At 45.5% G+C, this 25326-nt stretch overlaps 1 long non-coding RNA gene across 1 annotated transcript; it reads left to right on the top strand.

Annotated features, from left to right (window-relative positions):
* The first annotated feature begins 10010 nt into the window (after positions 1–10010).
* On the top strand, positions 10011–21141 carry LOC149356238 (uncharacterized). Its single transcript, XR_016289805.1, has 3 exons — positions 10011–10467; positions 11551–11624; positions 20994–21141. It is a non-coding gene; the product is annotated as an uncharacterized LOC149356238 (long non-coding RNA).
* Positions 21142–25326: the final 4185 nt, after the last annotated feature.

Below are 25326 nucleotides of genomic sequence, written 5' to 3'. Positions count from 1 at the left end.
GGCATTGTCTTGGTTAAAGAGGCTCAAGAACCCCGCAGGCAGACTCGCGAGATGGGCGCTGACGTTGCAACGTTACGCGTACGCCATCGAGTACCGCCGGGGCAGCTTGAGCAAGGTGGCCGATGCTTTATCGCGCGCACCATGGAATGCTGGCGGAAGCGCTTCAGAGGCGCAGCCCAGCTTTGTAAAAAGCGGCGTCACCGCTGTTGGAGAGGAGGAGAGGGCGGACGAGAGTGTCGCGCCCGGTTTGGAGAAGGAGGAGGCGGACAAAGGTCCCGCACTGTGCTGTGAGAGAAGGGAAACACAGCAGCTCGTGGCGGCGACCGCTCGCCTGCCTAGGAGCGAGGCAGAAAGAAATCTGTCTTGGGGAGTAGCGGTCAGTAGAGAAGAGCTGATCGAGGCCCAGAAAGCAGACGGTCTTTGCCAGCGGGTGCTGAAGGAGCTTGCGAGCAGCGCAGCTTGCACCGGGAACGCTGAGGGCAAGTACGACGCGTATCTGCTGGGCGATGATGGCTTACTGCTCCGCTATATTCCCCAACTTGACGAGGAAGCGGCGATAGCATCCCCTTTCCGAGTCGTGGTCCCGAGAAGGTTGCGGAAACGGTTCCTGCAGTACTTCCATGACTCAGCGCTGGCAGGCCATGGCAGCGGCAGTAAGACTTACGACAAGTTATGCCGTGTCGCGACCTGGCCAGGCATGAGAAAGGATGTGCTGGGATACGCCCGTACCTGCCCGGTATGCCAGGTAGCCAAGCCTCGGGCGGGCAAGCCCGCTGGCATGATGAAGGCGGTAGTTAGCAACTACCCGTGGCAAGTGGTCGCGTGCGATATCATGGGACCCCTCCCTCGGTCCGCACGCGGAACCCAATTCATCCTGGTAATAACGGACCACTATTCCAAGTGGGTTGAGGTTTTCCCCCTTAGGAAGGTTGTGTCGGAACGAATTTGGGAAAAACTGTTGGAGACTTTCACTCGTTTCGGTTTCCCTTCCGACCTGATTACAGATAATGCTTCGTATTTCACAAGCAAAGTCTTTGTAGACTCCTGTCGGGCGCTTCAAATCCGCCACAGGAGAACGAGTCCCTACCACGCTCAGAGCAACATAACCGAGCGGGTGAATCGAAATCTGAAGAGCATGCTGGTCGCGACGACCGAGCAGCACAGAGATTGGGACGCGCGGCTGTCCGAACTGGCGTTCGCTACAAGGACAACCGTGAACAGGTCAGTGGGTATTACACCCGCTTACTTGAATTTTGGGAGAGAGATCGCTTTTCCGCTAGAGAATGCCCTACTCGACGCGGCGGGGCCTGCGCCCCCTCCGCTTTCGCAGTACGCGGCAAGGCTCCGGGAGCGCCTGGAGGCAGCGCAGCGAGCAGCCCGCGAAAACCTCGATGTGGCGCGCATGGAGCAGGCAGATCAGTACAACAAAGGTCGCCGTCACGTCGTTTTCAACACGGGCGACCTAGTACTCAAGAGAACGCACCCACTTAGTAACGCAGCGCGCGGTTTCGCCGCGTCGCTAGCGCACAAGTGGGCTGGGCCGTACGAAGTTACGGCACGGACTACGCCGCTCACCTACCAGTTGCGGTTGTTGACAAACGGCGAAACCGCCGGTCCGGTGCATGTCGCTGATTTGAAGGCTTTCCACCTTCGCAAGGACGATGGCTGCGAAGCGGTGGAAAATCAGCGCGATGCGGCGATCTCACCCCCGGGAGGACGAGCAGGTAGCGGTGCGGTTTGCAACCGACGCTACAACCTGAGGACCAGGTAGCACCCGTGTCTCTCGATCAATTATCACTCGCAGTGCTCTCGCCCTCTCAGTATGTCTTCTAGGAAGCTCCAGCGGACCGACGCCCGTGGCTCGGACTCCAGAAGGCAAGGCAGACCACCGTCGAACGGTGGCCGCCATCAAGGCGCGCCACCCGGCTGGCGGCAGGAGCCGCGCGAGTGGCGCAGGTTCCACGGCCGCGGTGGCCCCCACCGCCCGCCAAACCACATGCCTAACCACTGGAGAGCACCTCCCAGTGGTGCAGGCCAACGCAAGAGGGCCAGTGACGACCAGGCGCAGGGCCCCCCTCAGCACCCAGCCGGCGCTTCGGCCGCCGAGCAGCCGCAACCCAAGCGGCCCAGGGTCCTGCGGCACGTGGCCACCTGGACCACGGTCGCCAACGGAGCGGCCATCTCTTACTGCGCGCGGTCCAGGTGGCGGGACCAGGCGCAGCCCCTTCGCGGCGGAAAAGCGCTTGGCCGCTGCAGCGCCTTCCCCCGCTGCGCCACTGCAGAGGGGCGCCCGGAGGAGGCGGCCCTCCGCATCCTCCAGTCCAGCCGCCCAGACCTGCTGTCCCCGGCGGCCGAGGAGCTTTGGAGGGCGCTGCCGGCAGGGGGCCCCCAGCGGAGCCAGGCGCCTCGCTCCCCCAGGCGGCTCGTGAGGAGCCCGTCCAGCCAGCGGTGAGCGGCCCCCCGGCGAGCACCCCTCCCCCCTGCGACGACTCTATGGACCCGGACCCGGAGGTCGTCGAACGCCTACTGGCGGACCCCGGGACGGACGTTTGAGGGGGGGGGGGAGATGTAGGGTCTGCTCGCGGGCAAGTCAAATCCCGCGCCGCTCACCGCGGGTAGTCTGGAACCCTTCTTCCCGAGTGGTGGGGCGGGGGGAGAGAGGCGAGGAGAAAGCCTTTATAAGGCGAGACCGGAGAGGCTCGCGGTCTCTTGCTCCTGGACCAGCCCTGCGAAAAGGACCACCTGACCCAGCTGCCACGACGACGACCGGCCCCCCTGCCATGTGAGAATAAACGTTTGTACGAAGTCCTGCCTCGAGTGACTGCCTGTGCGTCCCCGCGCAGAGGAATTGCCCACAATATATATATATATATACTCTCCACAGAAGACTACTATTACCCTTCTGTAGTGTAAACCTGCCCACTAAACGCAGGAATAATGCTGACCCATATGGTGTAAGCCGTAGCCTTTCTCGAAGTGCAGGCAGTGTCGAAATGTTGGGACAAATCTTTTATGTGAGATGGGCAGTGTCATCTTTAGTTCTGGTCCAGGTACTACTGCAGAATGCACACAAAGGATTCATCAAGCAGGTCGTCGTCTTTCATAGCACGAAAGACGTTTCCATGCTTTAGTGCTAGCACCTTCTGGGTCCTCCCAGAAGCGAGGAGGCGTGGTCAGTGTCGCCAGCGCCTTTTAGTCGCGGTTGAAAAAGTTCGATGCGTGTTGTGTTGGGTTTAGTAGTGCATTAGCATAATGAAAGAATCAATGCAGTGGGGAGCGTGTGTCCACAGATGACTCACGCCGACCTACTGTGGCTAGGCGAAGGCAGCATAGCTCTTAGCTATTGTCCTCAAAATAACCCAGTCACCTCTCTTTCGGGAGAGTGCCATCTTCGAGAAGGGAGGTTGTGCGGGCTGCATACTTTGCTGTAGGGTGTCTTCGCACATGGAGAACAGAGCTGGTTTTAAGAGAGTAAGAGAGAGTAAGTTTCCCGGAAGAGACTAGAGACTACCGCCCCCCACGTTGGTGATAGCAGAGTGTATGTTTAGTCTGCGCGTCTTCAGATATCACAAATCGCGATGATACACTTTCTTTACACCTCTTTTTCGTAGAGTGTAGAAGAACAGTCAGTCAGTGGCTTGCCGGAGAATCCTGAATTGGTGTCTTCTCGTAACTTCCCACACCGTAAATTTTTTGGTGGATACGATAGGATCACGCCGCTGACTCGCTCCTAGAGCCAAGCACCCGACGTGGTGGAAGACCGGAGTTCACTACCAGCCGATGGTGCCGACGACGCACGGGCCGCGGTGCCCATAGGCCTAGGCGCTTGGAGGAGCTCGGTCCGTCCCAGCAGCTGGACGCTGGTGCTGAGCGCCTCCTATATCTAGTATCCCAGCGGCTGGACGCATGGGAGGCCCGACTGGCTGCCAAGGGTGGGGAGCCAGAAGCTCTCCGGCGCGGCGTCCGTCGCCTATTGGCAGCGACCGGAACAGAGTAGGGCAGGCGCCTTTGGGCATCACCGCTTTCGCTCTCTTCCACTCTGCTATCGTTGGGCCTTCTGTCGCAGCCGCCAGTGGTGTGCTCGGCGCGAGTACGTCCTCGCCGCAGTATTCTTTCGGGGTTGTGGACTTGCCCACATTAGACGGCGCTGTCTCGTAGGACGCTTACCGCATCCAGCTGGAGGCCATTGCGCCGGCGAGAGGTTGGAATGAGCAAAGGAAGGTCAGGATGCTCGACACCAAACTGAGAGGCTGCGCGACAGAACTGCTGCAGAACGTGCCGCCCAGCCAGCTAGGCCCCTAACTCCTCTGGCGGGCCTTTTCGCCGACCACTACGGTGCCGCAGGTCACCCCCTAGTGCAGTACCACAGCCTGCGGGTCCGCCGTCAAGAACCCGGGGAGACGTACCAGGACCTCGCCGCAACCGTTGAGAGGCTGGTTCTGCAGTCGCTGCCGGAGGCGCCTGAGAACACCGTGGCCCTTTTCGGCACCGAAGCCTTCGCGGACGCCATCCGGGATCCCGAGCTGCAACGCTTGGTCCATTTTGGGCACCCTCATTCCATCCGAGCCGCCATGGCACTCGCATGGCAGTCGCTTTGCCCGCTCTAACCGGCCGTCACAACCAGTCTTCTTCTGTCAATAAAGGCCGTTACAATATATATATATATATATGTTTGTTTGTTTGTTTATGGGGTTTAACGTCCCAAAGCGACTAAGGCTATGAGAGACGCCGTAGTGGAGGGCTCCGGAAATTTCGACCACCTGGGGTTCTTTAACGTGCACTGACATCGCACAGTACACGGGCCTCGAATTTCTCCTCCAAAGAAATTCAACCGCCGCGGCCGGGATCGAACCCGCGTCTTTCGGGCCAGCAGCCGATCACCATAGCCGCTGAGCCACCGCGGCGGCAATATATACAGGGAGTTTTTTTTTAGAAGGTCCAAAATTTTTAAAGAAAGGTAAATTCATTTAGATTTATTTTAACCCTGGAGCTATACTGAGGGCTACGGCGGACACCAGGTAAGAGGCAAACTACTTTAATTAGTTCGCTAATTAACTAAATACGTTAATTAACTTTTATAATTTTTATTTTAGGGGATATGTTGTATTAGCAGAATTGGAGATCGTCTTCCAAACAGTCCAGCCAAGAAAAAAGATTTTAATGAAAAATTTTTTCGCGCGCGTAACGAAGCGAGAAAAAGTCACCCTGGTAGGCAGCTTCACACTGTAACACAGCGTCTGTGAGCGCCTGTGACGTAGCTCGCTCCACCCTGCACTTTGTGTCAATGCGTTTTTGTTCCAACGCGGCATTCCGTGTGGCTGCGGAGCGAAGCGAGATAAGCAGCGATAGCGCAGGCCGCCAGTCCGGGACGCGTGACGCAAAGCGCAGGGCGGAGTGAACTACGTCAGAGGCGCTCCCGCCGCTGCGTTACGATGTGAAGATGCCTACAAGGGTGAATTTTTCGCGCCTCGTAACGTGCGTGAAAAATTTTTAATGAAAATTGTTTTTTCTCACTTGGGCTGTTAGAGGACGATCTCCAATTCTGCGAATACAACATATCCCCTAAAACAAAAATTAGAAAAGTTAATTAACATATTTAGTTAATCAGCGAACAAATTAAAGCAGTTTTCCTCTTGCCTGCCGCCCCCCGTAGCCTCCAGTATAGCCCCAGTGCTAAAATAAATCTAAAGCAATTTACCTTTTTTTAAAATTTTGGACCTTCTAAAAAAAACACCCGGTATATATATATATATATATATATATATATATATATATATATATATATATATATATATATATATATGTATATATATATATATATATATATATATATATACATACACACATACATACAAACAGGGTGTCTCAGCTAACTTCGACCAAGAGAAAAAAAAAAAACCTAAGCGTTCTTCAGAACTGATATCGCGTGGGCGTTGGTAGGACTTATCTTAAGTTACAGTACCAGTTTTACTTAAGTTATAGTTCGCTCGCCCTATTTGAATAATTAGTCGGAATAAATAATTTAACTTTGTCAATATAGCTTCAAACGTTCAGGCATCAATAGGAAAGTTATGTAGCTCCACAAATATTTTCCATCGAGATTGACTTCCAACGAGAAAGACTTAATTATATATTTACAATACCCCTTAGGGACCTCGTGCGAGGGTATTACATAGGGAGGGGATACAAGCATAAAAATATGGCACAGGCATTTGAAACAAAATATACGTAATAATGAATTAAAGCTAGTAATGTACACAAATAACACAACAAACAACGCAGAACAAAATAATTATTAAATGCGTATAATACAACAAAAAATACCAAATCTGTTAGTCCATGGTTTGCTTTAACGAATGCTGAAACGATTGTAGGTTAACCTCAGTAGCTGTGTGTGATGGCAAGTTATTCCAATCTATTATAGCGCGAGGAATGAATGATTTCGCGTAGAGCAATCAACGGCATGTGATGCGTTTTATTTTGTTATCGTGGTTGCAGCGAGGAAAGACTGCAGGGTGTGGCAAAAAGAAGTCGTCGTGGAGGGTGGGATGATGATACAGTTTGTGAAGTAAGGTTAGGCGAGCGAAATGGCGTCGACATGATAACGGTTCCAACTCGGCACCTTGTTTTAATGCTGTGACACTGGTGAAGCGTGAATAATCTGAAAAGATGAAGCGAACAGCACGGTTTTGCTGGAATTCAAGGTTATTTATGATGTAAACTTGTTGGGGGTCCCATATGGCAGAAGCATACTCAACTTTCGGGCGGATTAGCGTGATGTAAGCAAGTTTTTTTGAGTGTGAAGGCGCGTGTTTGAGATTACGCCTAAGAAGGCCGAGTGCGCGATTTGCTGATGCTAAGATTGTGTTAATATGGTAATGCCAAGTTAGGTCACACTTAAAGTGAACTCCTAGGTACTTGTAAGTTGTTGTAAGTTCAACTCTATCGTTATTGAGGAAGTAGGCTGTAGCAATTCGAGTGGAACGGTGGCGTGGCCGTTTTTATCCGGGGAAAACGAAAGCCCACAGAGTTTAAAAAATACCACGTGACAGCGCACTCCGTGCTCCCGGATGCGCCGCAATTACAGCGTTCTCATCCGTGCTTTGTAAAAAACATCACCCGCTTCGCGCCTTTCGTGCTGCCCAAGACAGAGCTTCGCGTTTTGCTTGGTTCTAAGATAAGCGCCAGTGGGTCCGGGCGGCAGTTGAAAGAAAGCGCGGCTCCTGTTTCTGCTGCGATAACTGCGCTTTCACGTTAGCAGAATGCATGCGGAGAAACGATGACAGTGTCATGAGTTCGAATTTGGGAGAAAGATCCCAACAAAAAAACACGCATATAACAAGCTTGATAACGTCTTTCAACTTCCGCCCGGACCCACTGGCGCTTATCTTCGAACCAAGCACAACACGAAGCTATGTCTTAGGCAGCACGAAACGCGCGAAGCGAGTGATGTTTTTTACAAAGCACGGATGAGAGCGCTGTAGTCGCGGCGCATCCGGGAGTGCGTAGCGCGCTGTCACGTGGTATTTTTAAACTCCTCGGGCTTTCGCTTTCCCAGTACAAAAACGGCCACGCCAAGTCTTTCTCGTTGGAAGTCAATCTCAATGGACAATATTTGTGGAGCTCCATAAATATATATATATATATATATATATATATAGGTTGCGAAAGCGTGAAGTACTAGACTGCTTATAAGAATATATAGCGAAGTATACCCTGTTGAAAATTCCAGCAAAAGTCATGGTGGAGAAAACGGTGGGCCGAATGGAAGTGTTGGTTTCCATGTTGGAGAAAACGGTGGGCTGATTGGAAGTGTTGGTTTCCACGCTGGGTGCTGTTGGAGCGAATGGGAGAGATGTTGGATGCACTAATGGCGACTTTGGGCCACCCTGGATTGAGTGGAAATTGTGGTGGCTGCACTGGCACTTTCAGTAAACAATATTGGGCTGAATGGAAACCACGCTGGACACTTCAGTGAACACGGTGGGACGGGATGGGCTTGGTGGTATCCATCGTGATTATCTCGGTGGGCCTGGCAGGCAACACTGGACTATGTGGAAACCACGGTGGGAGCCTATGGATGTGTACAGTCGCGAGCAAAAAATATTAGCACAGATCACTGGCGATCAGAATTCGTATATCTCACCACGCGGCGCTGCGGTAGGCAGAACTGCCTAACGGGCCGTTTCCATGTTTGCAGCCTAGGGGGGGGGGGGGGCGGCAGGAAGTAAGCTTTATCAAGCGTGCACCGCCCGAGCGTTGAAGTGCCAACCCTACGTGACTGTGCTTGCGGAATTTATTTTGGCTCGGTTATCATGAGCACAGATGGCTTCTTTTTATTACTGTTTTTTTATGTCCGCGATGGTTTGTCAAAAGGAACTCGCGGGAACAATATATGATAGCGCTGCTTTTAGTCAGCAGTTTTGCTGTCCGTGGCAGTCCGCTAATTTGCTGTCCGTGGCAGTCCGCAGTAATTTTACTGTCCGTGGCAGACCCCCTTAATACTGTAGAATGGGAACGGACCGGCACTCCCGTTATCAGCCTCTCCGCCACCTGCAGTGCCAGGCGTTGTCATTCCGGCGCTCTGGTGTTCCGTCATGTGTGCTAATCTTTTTTACCCACGACTGTACCTACTTGTTTGGCATGGCACAAACCATGGCTGTATTTGAATGGCCGATGCTGGGCAGCAGATACTGCATGCATGTGCCTATATGGTTGACAAAATGAAACTCATCAATGCACTAACAATCTCAGTGGGTCAAATCCATCAAACGTACAGTCTTTGTCAAAAGTAACCAGGCTGCATGGTTTGCTTCTAGCTCGTACAGCGGATCCCTCACAGCTTCCCTGAAGCTGGAATGGTAGCTAAAGGTAAGGTCTGAGGGTTTTATTACCTTCCAACACGTTTTGATCCTTAGGAATAACACAAGGGCTCCTCTATACAAGCTAGAAGCAAACCATGCAGCCTGGTTACTTTTGACAAAGACTGTACACTTGGCACTTTATGCTGTTAGAATAAAAACTGCAAGACAAATTTCTCTTTTTTACACGTGCATTTGTTGACTTGACAGTTTCAGAAAATTTTTTTAAAAAGTAACGACTTATATACTTGGGCTTAGATTATCATTAGCAAAATATTTGAGAAAAAGTTTAACTTCATTGTTCACAAAATAATAAATTGCAGGTTTGCAGAGCCCTGCATGCCTGAATCCGAACACTCAATTTCATTCAGAAAATTTTATTGAGCGTGCATTTCAAGACATATACTAATTCAATTAACAAATTGTTAACCACATAGCTGGCCACACAGCTTCTTTGTAGAAGGGTTACGAATACAAATATATACACAGAATATTTCGACAAGGCTGCACTCTTATACATGCACCTCGGTACACAATTACCAGTACAACACTGTTTTTCAAAATAGAAATGCAGATATATATAAATACAATATGAGGATATAAATTACACAGCATATTTGATACTAAGAATTGATTTGGTTTTCACGTTGGATGAGAGAACTCCACTATAAAAAATGCACACCTTCACTGTAGTCTCAAGAAAGCATATACCGTGGAGGTTGTTCTCTCGACGCGCGTTTCAACGCTGCCGCCTCTCACGTCGTGCTGCCGATCAAACAGCGTCACCATGTTTTTACGACAACCTACTCTCTACGACTGCTACGTTGGGTATTTTGTTAGCCTTGCTGATCTCCCATCAATATAAAAAAAAACTTCCCCATACAAACAGAAATCGGCATGTAATTTCGTGAATGAGCAAAGCAGCAAGCCATACTGCCGTGAGAACTCAGGCATTTTTCAACCGCAGCGCAAGCAACAGGTCGTTAATTCGCGCGTTTCTACCAGTGGTAATTGCTCGCAATCGCTGCAATTTCTGTGGATGCCGATACGGCTGAATACCCAATAAAAATACCAAAAATAAAATAAAAATTAGGATACAAGCTTTTTCACAACGAAACCGAAACAAAAACTGGTTGTCACCGCCAGGTGGCTGCCGGTAGCTGTTTTTCTGTATAACCCTCATGGCGGTTCGGGTGCTGCGTCGCGTGCATCGCGCTTCGGCGCTTGCTACAATTCGCTACTTGGATTGTGAGCCGTCGTGAACTGTGTTGTGGTTTGCGTGTGTTTCTTCTTGCTCAAGGGTGCACAATCGCGCAGTGCTGTCGACGTAGCCTATTCGAGGCAAAGTGTCATTTTTCTGGTCTCTCTAACTTTTCAGTCTGTGCGCTTCTTTGTGTAGTCCAGGATGGGTGTCCAGGCACAAAGACGCGCGGGCAGTGTCGCGGTGGAAATGTTCCAAATAAGGCCCGGAATATTTTCTTCTGTGTGACTACGTGGTAGAGAGTGCCGGCTACGTAGCACTCGTGCTGAAATCTCACTGGTTGGTGTAGTGCCCGTGACACGAAGGCAAACAGCGTTCTGCACGACTACGCAATCATCTGAAAAGGTAAGCAGTACTCGTGCATTATCCGAAGCATATAATGCTGGAACGGTGACCTGTCGTACTGCTGCAGTATTCGTGTTCAATGCTATAAAAAGCGTTTAAGGCGCTTTTGTTGTCGCCGCGGTGAGTTGCTCTGCCAAGAATTGTCGCTGTCGGTACTTGTTTTGGCGAAGGGGATGCGACCGTGCGTGCGCTAGCTTTGCATGATTTTGGTATGCGCATGTTTGCGCGTTTTGTTTCTTGTTGAGCACAGATTTGTCCTCGTATATGCCTCGTTCTACGCGTTTCTGCCCATGCTTGTTCACACCACCGCGCACGTTTCAAGGACCGGCACTTTGGCTGTGCGTAAAATGTATGATTGTCTTTCAAGATAGCGTTAGCGCTTTGAGGGGGATTGAAACACTTTTTATTCGCCGCGGTTTTTGCTTGGCCCTAGACTGTTGAACCTTAGGTCGTGGGGTCGATCCTGATGGCAGTAGCCGCATTTCGATTTAGGTGAAATGAAAAAAAGAATGCCCCTGTGCTGTGCGATGTCAGCTCACGCTAAGAAATTCTAGGTGGTCTAAATTAATCCGGAACCCTCCAATACTATCAGTGCCCATTTTCCGCATCTGAATTCAAACCCCACTATAAAGAAAGCACTGTCTCAGGTTGCAGTTACCAACGAAAGTTAATTTCCGGCCGTCAGGATCTAATCTTTAAATGAGTATGTGAAGAATTTTTTTTTTATGATACCGATAGCGTTTCTGGCTACCCAGAGTATAGGATCTTGCATTTCGATCACTCTGCTGTTTGAAAATTGGTTTCTGAGGAAAACAAGTGACGCAATAATTGTCTCAGTTATTACGATGTTTATCTACGCTTTCGAACGCAGATTTGTTTTGCTCATAGCAAGATTCCTTTACTAGTGCTAGGGGAACTGATGCATTTTAAACAGGGTAGTTTTCCTTTGTATTGAGGCGTATACTTGGGCAAGTATATTTTTCCTGATCTTTTTACATTCATGTGATATTCACTGTTGGACCGAGTTCGCATGCTTGTTTTTGTACTCCTGTCATAGTGATAATGGAAAATTGGTATCTGCAGGTGGCACATCTGTCTTCCAGTCCGAGTCAATGGCATGGATTTTGTGGCCACCAGATGAAGTCAAAAGCTGTGTTGTAAGTTGTTACTGCATTGTGCTTTGTTCTTGTGGTTGCCATGAAATGTTCTCTTACTTTCATTGCTCTTTTCCTTAATGCTACTGCTTGGAGCAGTTTGGATTGCTCTGGCCTGATATGTTTACATGTTTATATGAGTAATATTAGTTGGCTGTCAGAATGGGCCGGTTGCAGGCCATTTGAAGTTTTACATTCAATATTGCTCGTCTTTTAACCGTTGCATTCTATGCATGAAGTGCGAAATGTCTGCATGTTTTTGGCTGCATTATGTGATACTATTTGACTACGAATATTAACATTATGATGCATGTGTGTTAACTTAAATATCTGTTTTTACGCCACTCATCGCAGGTCACAGATGTAAAAAAAAAAGTGCACACATGAGAACTGGTTTCATTACTGCTGCCTTGTTTTTGCTAAGCATGGAGAGCTGAGCTAATTGGTTCTGGGTAGAATTATGAGACATCATTCCAGTGTACAAAAACACATGAACGAAGAGAGTAGACTCCATAGACCCCATACTTCAACTGAGGTTGATCCCACAACATGAGCTTTTTACATGCAAAGTGGTACTAGTGACCCCTGTGGCTGAAAAGTGTTTCCTCGACCAGGTAACAATTATTCAATGTTGCAAAAACAAAAACATAGGCGTAAGGTTAGCTTGTCACTCAAGTTGAATGCATTGGCGTGACTAAACATTGCCTACCTGGCTGACCCAACACACATTTGCGTTGAGATAATCTATTTCTTTTTCTGCCTGCCTGCTCCAGTCGCCTTACTTCGGCATTGACGCTGTCACGACTCTGTGACAGCATCAATGCGCAAGTAAGGAGACTGGAGCAGGCAGTTTTCACAGGAGAAATTGTAGCCTTAGTGGTAGAAAGCCAGGTTCGAGAGATGAAGTGTGCTGGGCAGCGCAAGCCGGAAGACAACGCACATTCGCAACAGTGACCTGTCATTGTGCCCTATTGCCATCAGGTGTCACACCGCCTCAAGAAGGCCAGTGACAAACACGATGTACATGTCGTATTTTCAGCTTGGGAAAGCTGGGATGCATGTGCCACCTGATAAATGACGTTACGAAAAAGCCTGCCTACAAAACTAAGCACACCAAACCCCTCGTTAAACATGAGGTTGACATGGTGTACAGCATCCTCCTTGCCTGTGGCAAACATTACATTAGACAGACGAGGCTTGCATCAATGAACGCTTGCTTGAACATTGCAGGACAGCTGATTCATTAAGTGGCAGAGGTCATTTAGCTGAGCACATTCGCCTTTGCTCGCACAAGCGAGCATGCAAGGCGTTTTTGAAAGAAACACATGCCTTGTGCAAGTTTAGCACTTGAAAGGGCTGGGAAATTTTTTAAGCCTTTTGTATCTCTGTTGAAAAAGAGAATTACGTCAGCAGCCCTTCTGCAGCGCTCCAGAAAAAGAAATAGATTATCTGGAGGCAAATATGTTTGTTGGGTCAGCCAGGTAGGTGATGCATAGGCGTGCCGATGTGTTTAATGTGAGTGGCAAGATACCTTTACCCCTATGTTTTTTTGTGTTTTGGTTTTTGCCGTCCTGAATAATTGTTATCTGGTGGCGGAAATACTTTTCAGCCCCAGGGATCACTAGTACCCCTTTGCACATAAAAAGCCTGTGTTGTGGAATAAACCTCAGTTGAAATATGGTGTCCATGGAGTCTACTCTCTTCATCCGTGTGATTTTGTGTGCCGGAATGATGTCTCATAATTCTCCCTTGTTTTCAGTGAATAAGGAGGGCTTCTGGTGTCTCTTTTTTTGTATGTGATGGTTATAACAAAGTGGCTACCCATAAACTGTCATTTTGGGCTTAATTGAAGGATCCTTGGGAATTTGTTTGACAGCATATTCCATGGGCACTTTCTTGAGAAATATCAGTTATTTGTTACCCATTTCACTGCATTAACCATTGCTTCTCATCATGTCTCGAAAGTCATTGATAAGCACAAGCTTTCGAGTACCTGAGGGCTGTGTGAGAAGCCTTCTGACATACTTTAAACTACTGAGGATATCTGAAGACAGATTTTACCAATAATTGTTAGCCAATCCAAACCTCTTGGTTCTATCCCTGACAACCTGAAGCTGACCTGTCAATAATTAAGGCTGGAAACCGTTCTGATCCCCAAACTGTTCTCCTATTTTATTGATGTGCATTTTGCATGAACTGTTAGAGCACGAAATGAGTCCGCATATTACTTGCCACTATAATTCAAACTAATATTTCTATACCACTCATCACGGCTCCCATTCTCTTTACTAATGTGCAATCCAACTTTTTGAATTCACAACAGATTTTCACCCAAATTTAGATTCTTTATTTTAGGCAAGTGTCATCGACTTGAATTTCTCCAAAGCTTTTCATGTTTGTCATTATAACCTTTTAGCTACACTCTCATGCTTGAGCCTTCATTCTTTGATATTAGTGTAGATTCATTGCTTCCTGTTCTACGGCTGGCCTTAAAAAACTATTGTACTTCTTCTCTTATGAAGCCCAGCATATCAATATGCAAAATCATAAGGCGTCCCCCATCCTGAGTCACTTTGGGATGTTAAACCCCCATAAACCAAACCAAGCACATTACTAAAGTACATTAATATTAGCCATTCAATAACAGTCTTTGTCTTTATGTCCCAACCTTGTCTTTATGACTGCATTATTCTGAAGGATGCCCCAACTATCTCAGCTACTCTGACTGTATTGACTTTTGCAAGACGGATGAATGGGCTTGTTTGTAATTCATTATGTCAAAACAGCGCAAAGAAGAGAAAGATGAGGAAGGAATGCGACGGTGCGAGTGCTGACTTTCAAGAAGGTTTATTGGAAAGCACATCAAAATATATACACTGTGGCCTAAAAAAAGAATGAAGAAAGGGTGCCTTGTAACATTCACTTTGGATCTGTCAAAAACAAAACGAAAGTTGAATATGAAGCATTTAAGAGCATGAACTCTTTCTTAGAGAGCGATAAAGAAGGTGTGTTAACACATTGATTGCGTTTTTCTACAATTTCAGTGGCCTCGATCATCTCATGCACAAACTTTTCTGTGTCTGTCTATCACAATGCAGCACAAGAAATTACGCCTCACAGCATAAAGGATGTGGCAAACGATCGCAGTCGCGACAATGAAACATCAGATTCCCCCTGCTAGCTTTGTTCACATCGTAACGGTGGTCTTTTGACCTCTCATTGGCACCTCTGCTAGTTTCTTGCTGAAGTTGATACATTAGCCAGATGGTTCAACTTTAGATTATTACATAGTTTCTTGGCTCTGGACATTGCTATTAACAAATCAGCTGTTGTGTGACACTTGAACTCAGAATTAACTGCCTCCGTTGCCTTGGACAGAAAGACGCCTTTAGACATGACCACAAAACCACCTTCTTTATCAGCAGTTGAATGCGATAGGGCCCACCGTCTTAAACCCGTTACAGTTCAGCCTGCGGGCAAGTTCCTGGCATGGTTCAAACCACGACACCCCATCAACCAACGCCCCCTGAAACACACCTGTCACGCTCAGGTCCAGGCACAGGAAGGCAAGACGTCAAAGTATGGCAAACAGCTCCAGAATAGTCCTCTTCGAAGGAACAATGGCAAATTTTGGCCCGTATATGCTTCAAGCAGCAGACGAGGCAGCAACTCAGTGTCGACATTGTGCACCTTGTTTTCAGACACGCGTGCCTTGGCTTCTCTGCTCCGGGCTAGTGAGCGCAAAGTGGCTGCAAAGTGGCATTCCAGATGGCTTTCACCTGGTCAACGGTGCGTGACACCGTCAACCAGCCACTCCCTGGCTTGTTTTCAGGCACAAGAGTTTGACAACAAGGTGCACACCTTCAGCTTGGAGTCGCTGCCTCGTCTGGTCCTTGAAGTGCTTATGGACCAAAATTTTCCGTTCCTCCGAAGAGAACTATTGTGGAGATGCTTGCCATGGTTTGACGAGTTGCCTTTTCCACGCACAGACCTGAGTGTGACAGGTGTGTTTCGGGATGTTTTGATGCAGTGTCACGGTTTGAACCCTCTTTAGGAACTTGCCCACAGGCCGAACTGTGTCGTATTTAAGAGGGTGGGCCCTCTTGCTTTCAACTGCTGATAAACGGTGGTTTTGTGGTCGTATCGAAAGGCGCCTGTCAGTCCAAGGCCACAGATGCAGTGTATTCTGAATTTGAGTGCCACTTACTATCTGATTTGTTAAAAGCAAAGTCCAGTGCCAAGAAACATTAACAATCTAGAGTTTAACCATCAGGCTAATGCCATCAACTTCAGTAAGAAAAATTGTCCAGCTATCTTCTTTACCGCAAAGACCCATAAAGGTGACTGCTCCTTGAGGGTTGTAGTTTAAGAGAATGGAACCTGTCAGAAACAAATCGCCTTCTCTTTGCGACATAAAATTAAGTTGCTGAGCATTGATGACTCCTCTCATGTAAGATCTGCAGAGAAAGTAACGCAGTTTCTACACAATAACTCTCGCACCAGTTTCATGGGGTGCTATGTTGACATCAAGGATTTATATTATGCCATCCCTCAATCAGGATCAATAATGTGTTGAAGAATTCATTAACCTAAATGGAGCAGTGGCATTCCAAACGTCTCAGGCGTTTTGGTGAATAATTTTGTCGCACTTTTAAGCTCATACCTTCAGTCCACCTTTATTACATTTCAGAATAGCTTGTTTTTGCAAAAAAAACTATTAGCGCCGCTGTTACGTGGCTTATTGCAGGATCTCCAATCCTGACGAAGCATTGTCTAAGGTGAGAGAGGAGTTCAGTCAAAGCCTCAGTCCACTTTGAATCACCACTGAAATTATAGAGGATAATATGTCATCACATTTATTGGATCTCAATCTTGGGTGGTTACACTTGTTGGGCTTACGGGCCAAGGGAAAACAAGCTACTTTTACCATTTTCTTCGGTTCAGTCTAAGCTGGTCAAGAGGTGTCACTAACCTTTGCTTCAAAAATTCCTTAATGAAATCCTGTTTGATTGCCATGACATCCAGTTTTGCCCAGCTCATATGCCGTTTGTCCTTTACTGGATATTTAGAACCTTTGTCAGTGTCTTTAGCCGATTGCTTTAAGCAGAAGTTGAAACATTCTTTTTGTGCCCCCGTCGAGACTGTAACTCCCAAAAGGAAGTTTGTACGTACCTTTCCCTACATCCACAATTGGTCGCACCGGTTAAATAGGCAGTCGAGTTGGCGTCGATATTGTTTTTCTAACCCTATGAAGTTTCAGTACCTGTAGTCAACCGAGATTATCCATCAGAGTCTCTTCGTGCACTGCACAGAAGACATAGTGTGTTCGAACGCCTTGAAATGCGGCTATGTTTACAGTGGGAAAACAGGCAAGTGTGTCACTGAGAGGTTTAAAAGACCACCACGACGATGTGAACAAAGCTTGCGGGAGAACTTTGATGATTCACTGTCGCAATTGCAATTGTTTGCCAGATCCTAAACGCTGTGAACCGGAATTCATGTTCTGCATTTTGCCTGACAGACACAGAAAAGTTTGTGCGTGAGATAATCGAGGCCACTGAAATTTAAAAAAAAACCGCAATCACTGTGTTAGCACACCTTCTTTACGCTTCCTAAGGAAGAGTTCATGCTCTAAAATGCTTCTTTGTCAGTTTTTGTTTTGTTTTACACTCATGCAATGTGGTTGACACAAGGTGCCCTTTGTTCGTTGTTTTTTTAGGCCACAGTGTATATATTTTGACGTGGTTTCCAATACACATTTGCGATAGTCAGCACTCATGCCATCATATTTATTCCTTCGTTGTCCTTGTCTTGTCTGCATTGTTTTGTCACAACGTATTGACCTCCTTTCCCACCTCTAGGGTTAATGGTATGGAGAAACCTTAACCAGATGCAGCCCCACATACTTGGAGCATGTCACGATACATGCTGCTGGCACCACAAGGGCACTCGGGTTTATCAGGAGATGTCATGATCTGTGTGCTCTTGCCATGCTGCGCAGTTTATGCATAAAAATTTTATTGATTCCAAACTGAAGTATTCCCTAGCTCTTTCAATTTTGCACCAAACTGTTTGATGCTACGCCACCAACTCCCTTTAATCCAACAGCGACACTTGGTACAGCATATGTGTAATCAGTCATCTCATTTGACCACCAGACATCACTGCATAAAAGGGGAAACGCTGGTTTAGGTGTGTTCCATATACTCTACAATACTTTTCCACAACTTAATGTTAAATGTTGCTGCCCCGCTTCAGACCAGGATGCCATCACAACTAAATCAAGAAATTTTTCCTGTTCCCATTGAAGAATAAATCAAATCAAAGTTTATTTCCCATCTAGCACTACAGATGGAGGAATCGTAGAAGAAAGCTGCCCTTGGGCAGCTTGACGAGTCTACAATCCTTATTATTGACAGGGAGGCAACACAAGAGTTTATACAATTTTAAAAAACAAGCACATCAAGGAAGCACCGGAGAATACACGAAACAGCAATATGTATACATAATGAAACTTAAACAATGTTATGCAAAAACAAATTATGTAGTTCATGACGTGAAAAAGAAAACAAATCGAGGTTAATGTGGATATACCTATTTAGAAGAGATGGAAGTGTGTACTGAAGGCATTCCCTACCAAGATTTAGTCGAGGTGTTGGCACTGTCCATTCTTCGCCACGTCTTGTTGGATAGACTGATTCTTTTTTCCTTAGTTCTGCAAAATTTTTAAGATTTGTTACATTCTTCTTGATTTCTGTTTTAAAAGTAACACTGAGGCGATATTTATAAAGATTATGTGCTTTAATAACTCTGGAATGACAAAAGAAAGCTGCACTGGAATGTCGGAACGGTAAATTATATGCATTTCGGAGATATCTTTTTTGCATTAAATGAATACGTTCAAGGTTAGTGAATGTTGTAGTGCCCCACACCAACTGGCAATAGTTTAAATGCGAGTTGAATATTGAATTGTATACCAGCATCTTAGTTTTTGTGGGAAGTATGTATTTTAGACGGCCTATTACACCAGTGATTTGAGCTATTTTTTTCAAGATATAATTGACATGATAATCCCATGACATACTGGCAGAAAATATGACCCCAAGGCATTTAAACTGCTCAACAATTTCTACAGCCCGCGAGTTTAATATAATATTCTCGTGCAGTGGGATAACTTTATTTTTCGGCCTAAATATGACAGCTTTGGTCTTACTCTCATTTATTTGCATCAGGTTAACTGCAGACCAGACCTCAAGAGGCATTGTGGCATTACATTGTTTGATAAGTTCATGAACATTTTCACCCGAAAAAAATACGCTCGTATCGTCTGCATAGATGGAAAACTTTGTATTATCGCTAATGTTGACAATATCGTTTCGGTAAATATTGAAGAGTAGAGGCCCTAGCGTACTGCCTTGGGGGACACCGTATAAGAGCGGCTTCGGTTCAGACTGTATACCATTTATGTACACCACTTGGTGTCTAAACGACAAATAAGAACTTAACAATGAGAGCGCTTTTTCTCGGATACCATAGTAGTGTAATTTATTTATTAAGATTTTATGATTTACCAGGTCAAAAGCCTTTGAGAAGTCCACAAATACACCAATGACAATAGATTTGTTTTCAAGTTGCTTTATTATATATTCCTTTTGTTGGAGTAATGCAAGTTCAGTGGATTTGCTTTTGCAGAAGCCAAACTGAAATGGTGTTAGCAAGTTAAATTTATGGATGAAATTTGACATTCTTAGATGCAGCATTTTCTCAAATGCTTTCGAAAACACTGGCAAAATAGAGATTGGTCTGTAGTTGGCGAGGGCGTTGCGATCTCCTTTTTTGTAAAGAACAACAACTTTTGCTAATTGCATTTTTTCCGTAAAAACTGCAGTTTCTAAACAGATGTTAAAGATGTGAGCAAGTATGGGAGCAATTATGTCAACTACATGCTTGACTGGCCGTATTTGGATATCATCAATGTCACAGCTACTGCTATTGTTAAGATTTGTTATCACCGACACTACTTCGTCTACCGTGACTGGGTGCAGAAAAATTGTTTCATCATTCTGAATTCGAACATATTTGCAAGCGTCAGATCCGGCAGCACGTGTTATAGCACGGGTAGCCAAGCTCGTTAAAAAAGTATTGAATACATTAGCCAGTTCGACGCCAGAAACTTCCTTTCCATCAATATTTAATTTTGTTAATGCAGCGCGTGAACTGTCCCGCTGCAGAAGTGTATTTAATCTCGACCATAGTACACCATTTCGAGCATTCTTAACATCTAGAAGTGACACGTGATAGGCTGTTCGTGCAGACCGCAGTTTTTTAGTCAATTTGTTCCTATATTTCTTAAATACCGCAAGGTCCTCAACCTTCCGGCTGCTCAAAAATTTTCTGTACAGCTTGTCTTTCATTTGTATTTCTCCGCGAAGCTCTGGCGTTACCCATGGCTTGCGGATTCTGCAACTTTTCACGCGTGTTACAAGAGGAAAGCAGTCGTGATATATCTGTTTAAAGCAATCGACAAACGTATTATAGGCAACATTTGCATCATGAAGTTCAGCTATCTTACTCCAATATACTTTCATGAGCGCATCCCTAAAGGATTTCAATGATGATTCTGTAATAGCTTGGTATGTGATTGATGTGGACTTACTTCCTATTGTACTAGCATTCTCAATGCAAGCAAACATAGGAAGATGGTCACTAACACAACAAGATAAAACACCAGAAAAAGCATTCAGCTGCATAGAGTTAGTAATAATTAAATCGAGAACAGAATGGCCTTCGCTTGTGACTCTACCTCACCACATTTTCATTGCATGTGGTCCCTCAAAATTATGGAAATAAGTGATATCGCTTGGAGCATTGACACTGGTTTGTTTTACCTTTTCTTTGCTGCTGTTTTTATTTTTTGCAACTGATGTATCAATGGATTGTATGCCTCTTTTCGTAGTGTATCGTCTGCGACATCTCAGCTGTGCTACTGCAGTCACCCTTCTGATGTTACCTTTATATTGTCCCTCTTATTAATACCCCACTAAAAGCCTTCAGAGGACAAAAAACGATGGCTTTTTTATTTTGCTCATTATGGCACACGTCAGGCTTATGTTTAGGGATATAGGAGAGGCCTTTGTCTTGCAGTGGTGCTAGTTATGCTGCTGATGATGGTACTTAATGACGAGCATATGATATATTGAATAAGAACCTCAAATTATTTTTCTTTTTGAGTGCGAATAGCTTCAGTGGTTCTTGATTTAGGCTCACTTTATTCCTGTGGCCACAATACGGAGTTTACTTTTTTAGCACTCTAATACTGGCAAGAATAAAAACTTGTGGATCCTAATTCTTTCATTTCAATCTTTTCTGCAGAGTGCATCGCCCAGTTTTCCCAAGCCCTCATGCACCGGTGGTACATCAACAAGGCTGTTTCATGGGGCCCAGCTGCATTGACAAGTGGCTAAAGAAGAGCAAGAGGAGCATGAACACAAAATAAAACTGGCTGTAGGAGCTTCATCTATTTTGAAATTTGCTTTCTCATTGCGACAGACATAACATTGCCCCATGGCCCCTGCCCCAACATCTCCCAGTCATTCTAACATGCCCAGTCATTCCAACATGCCCCAGTCATTCCAACATGCCCAGTCATTTCAACATGCCCAGTCATTTCAACATGCCCAGTCATTCCAACATGCCCAGTCATTCCAACATGCCCAGTCATTCCAACATGCCCAGTCATTCCAACGCATTTTCCATTACCATAATCCACCAAGGTTTCCAGTGTTGGTTTCCAATATTTACATCATTGCCTTTTTTTCCAATAGGGTACGCTTCGTTAAAGGAAACATATTTATTCAACTCGACGTTTCGATCGGAAGACCGATCTTCTTCAGGAGTGATTTTACATTGTTAATGCATCCCCTTTTATAGGGGCGGGCACAAAACAGTTAAGTGGGAAACACAAAGCACATAGCAGAAAAATACGCATAAAAAAAACGCATAAAAATTATTAGAGGCAGTGGGACCCACACACACACACACACCAAAACAAAAAAAAAACAAAAAGTGCGAGGAACAGGTACTCAGTCCGAAAATACAACGTCCAGACGGGGCCTCTGCTTTGTTAAGCACCACAGGCTTGCTTATTGACAGTCGTGTCCAGCTGCGAGGTGCTCGACAGGTGCGTGGCCGTGCAAAAACTTTCGTAGAAAAATGCGAAAACTTGTTCCTTCTCCTGGCCCCGAGAGCAAAAAAATATAAAATATGACTCTCCAACAGAGAGAACAGACAACAAAAAAAGAGAAAATGAAAAGAGCAAGGAAGAAACCGCGAAAAAAAAAGTGAAATAGGTAAAAGAAAACCTTTAAAGTAGTGTTTTTTCTTCGCACCCAGCAATAGTGCACCCACCCCTGGTTGAGGGGAAGTATTGGAAGGAATGTAAAAAAATATATAAAAATATCAAAAATGTGAGCTTACATAGTAATATTAAAAAGGAAAAAAAAATAAGTAAAAAAAGAAATTGTGTTGCATTCGCGTGACCACAAGGTGAGCACACCCGGGGGGGGGGGGGGGGGAACGGCACAGGTGTGGCACAGGTGTGGCATGCAGAAAGGAGTATGACCTCAGACGACTTAGTCAGTGCTGCTTTGTTTAATTTCGTAGTCCCCTGACCCCCGGGTGTGCTCACCTTGTGGTCACGCGAATGCCACACAATTTCTTTTTTTATTTATTTTTTTTTCCTTTTTAATTTTACTATGTAAGCTCACATTTTTTTATATTTTTTATATATTTTTTTACATTCCTTCCAATACTTCCCCTCAACCAGGGGTGGGTGCACTATTGCTAGGTGCGAAGAAAAAGCACTACTTTAAAGGTTTTCTTTTACCTATTTCACTTTTTTTTCGCGGTTTCTTCCTTGCTCTTTTCAATTTTCTCTTTTTTGTTGTTGTTGTCTGCTCTCTCTGTTGGAGGGTCATATTTTATAATTTTATTGCTCTCGCGGCCAGGAGAAGGAACAAGTTTTCGCATTTTTCTGCGAAAGTTGTTGCACGGCCACGCACCTGTCGAGCACCTCCCAGCTGGACAGGACTGTCAATAAGCAGGCCTGTGGTGCTTAACAAAGCAGAGGCCGCATCTGGACGTTGTATTTTCTGACTGAGTACCTGTTCCTCGCACTCTTTTTTTTTTGGTGTGTGTGTGTGTGTGGGTCGTACTGCCTCTAATATTTTTTATGCGTATTTTTCTGCTATGTGCTTTGTGTTTCCCACTTAACTGTTTTGTGCCGGCCCCTATAAAAGGGGATGCATTAACAATGTAAAATCCCTCCTGAAGAAGATCGGTCTTCCGATCGAAACGTCGAGTTGAATAAATATGTTTCCTTTAACGAAGCGTATACTTCGCTATATATATATATATATCACCCTCGCTAGCTCCCTAAAAGAGATAAACGTACTCTTCGCTTAGAGTGTGTACATTATTGTTTAACGTTAAATAGTCCAGGTACCCTATTGGAAAAAAAGGCAATGATGTAAATATTGGAAACCAACACTGGAAACCTTGGTGGATTATGGTAATGGAAAATGCGTTGGAATGACTGGGCATGTTGGAATGCTGGGCATGTTGGAATGACTGGGCATGTTGGAATGACTGGGCATGTTGGAATGACTGGGCATGTTGGAATGACTGGGCAGGTTGGAATGAGTGGGCATGTTGGAATGACTGGGCATGTTGGAATGACTGGGCATGTTGGAATGACTGGGCATGTTGGAATGACTGGGCATGTTGGAATGACTGGGCATGTTGGAATGACTGGGAGATGTTGGGGCAGGGGCCATGCAGCAATGTTATGTCTGTCGCAATGAGACAGCAAATTTCAAAATAGATGAAGCTCCTACAGCCAGTTTTATTTTGTGTTCATGCTCCTCTTGCTCTTCTTTAGCCACTTGTCAATGCAGCTGGGCCCCATGAAACAGCTTTGTTGATGTACCACCGGTGCATGAGGGCTTGGGAAAACTGGGCGATGCACTCTGCAGAAAAGATTGAAATGAAAGAATTAGGATCCACAAGTTTTTATTCTTGCCAGTATTAGAGTGCTAAAAAAGTAAACTCCGTATTGTGGCCACAGGAATAAAGTGAGCCTAAATCAAGAACCACTGAAGCTATTCGCACTCAAAAAGAAAAATAATTTGAGGTTCTTATTCAATATATCATATGCTCGTCATTAAGTACCATCATCAGCAGCATAACTAGCACCACTGCAAGACAAAGGCCTCTCCTATATCCCTAAACATAAGCCTGACGTGTGCCATAATGAGCAAAATAAAAAAGCCATCGTTTTTTGTCCTCTGAAGGCTTTTAGTGGGGTATTAATAAGAGGGACAATATAAAGGTAACATCAGAAGGGTGACTGCAGTAGCACAGCTGAGATGTCGCAGACGATACACTACGAAGAGGCATACAATCCATTGATACATCAGTTGCAAAAAATAAAAACAGCAGTAAAGAAAAGGTAAAACAAACCAGTGTCAATGCTCCAAGCGATATCACTTATTTCCATAATTTTGAGGGACCACATGCAATGAAAATGCGGTGAGGTAGAGTCACAAGCGAAGGCCATTCTATTCTCGATTTAATTATTACTAACTCTATGCAGCTGAATGCTTTTTCTGGTGTTTTATCTTGTTGTGTTAGTGACCATCTTCCTGTGTTTGCTTGCATTGAGAACGCTAGTACAATAGGAAGTAAGTCCACATCAATCACATACCAAGCTATTACAGAATCATCATTGAAATCCTTTAGGGATGCGCTCATGAAAGTATATTGGAGTAAGATAGCTGAACTTCATGATGCAAATGTTGCCTATAATACGTTTGTCGATTGCTTTAAACAGATATATCACGACTGCTTTCCTCTTGTAACACGCGTGAAAAGTCGCAGAATCCGCAAGCCATGGGTAACGCCAGAGCTTCGCGGAGAAATACAAATGAAAGACAAGCTGTACAGAAAATTTTTGAGCAGCCGGAAGGTTGAGGACCTTGCGGTATTTAAGAAATATAGGAACAAATTGACTAAAAAACTGCGGTCTACACGAACAGCCTATCACGTGTCACTTCTAGATGTTAAGAATGTTCGAAATGGTGTACTATGGTCGAGATTAAATACACTTCTGCAGCGGGACAGTTCACGCACTGCATTAACAAAATTAAATATTGATGGAAAGGAAGTTTCTGGCGTCGAACTGGCTAATGTATTCAATACTTTTTTAACGAGCTTGGCTACCATAACACGTGCTGCCGGATCTGACGCTTGCAAATATGTTCGAATTCAGAATGATGAAACAATTTTTCTGCACCCAGTCACGGTAGACGAAGTAGTGTCGGTGATAACAAATCTTAACAATAGCAGTAGCTGTGACATTGATGATATCCAAATACGGCCAGTCAAGCATGTAGTTGACATAATTGCTCCCATACTTGCTCACATCTTTAACATCTGTTTAGAAACTGCAGTTTTTACGGAAAAAATGCAATTAGCAAAAGTTGTTGTTCTTTACAAAAAAGGAGATCGCAACGCCCTCGCCAACTACAGACCAATCTCTATTTTGCCAGTGTTTTCGAAAGCATTTGAGAAAATGCTGCATCTAAGAATGTCAAATTTCATCCATAAATTTAACTTGCTAACACCATTTCAGTTTGGCTCCTGCAAA

The sequence above is a fragment of the Amblyomma mixtum genome, chromosome 3, assembly GCF_055824585.1.
Source record: "Amblyomma mixtum isolate Tamu chromosome 3, ASM5582458v1, whole genome shotgun sequence".
Lineage (NCBI taxonomy): Eukaryota > Metazoa > Arthropoda > Arachnida > Ixodida > Ixodidae > Amblyomma > Amblyomma mixtum.
The sequence above is the reverse complement of the archived record's forward strand: the minus strand, read 5'-3'. Positions and strand labels throughout refer to the sequence as shown.